Raw genomic sequence first — 580 nt, forward strand, 5'->3', positions numbered from 1 at the left:
GTTTAAAAGAACTGTAACAGTTACATTTTTGAAACTTCTGAAGCGAAAATTCATTTTTAAATATAACTGAAAGTTCATATACCCTCACTTCTAAATGAAGATTTTTTTTTTTTAAGTTTAATAATTTAAACAGTAAGTATTTAAGATTCTACCGGAATTATGATGATGATGATCGTCTATCAACTATATTTAACAGAACATATAAAGATGTTTAAAGTTGCCCTTTAATTCAACTCATCTAAGTTCCTCCCTCAAATATATTTAGAGAAATTTACATACATACCACAAAATTTTTATGTTACATTAAAAAAAAAAACAAAACTGGTTATAGGGAAATACATGCGCTTCACATTCCACCCAACTTTCAAAATATGCTTACATAAAACAGAGTTCTCTATCACTCAGTTCGTTTGTACTGACATATCTAAAACGTGAAGAATCTCTTCAGGCTAAAATGAAGAATTTCAGCAAGCTACTAAAGATAAAAAAATTGTGGTATGTATGTAAACCTTATAAAAATCTACAGCAAAAAATATTGTAAAGTGGTATGTATGTAAACCTTCCAAAAATCTGAATCCAA

The sequence above is a fragment of the Phalaenopsis equestris genome, unplaced genomic scaffold (assembly GCF_001263595.1).
Source record: "Phalaenopsis equestris unplaced genomic scaffold, ASM126359v1 Scaffold000002, whole genome shotgun sequence".
Classification (NCBI taxonomy): Eukaryota; Viridiplantae; Streptophyta; class Magnoliopsida; order Asparagales; family Orchidaceae; genus Phalaenopsis; species Phalaenopsis equestris.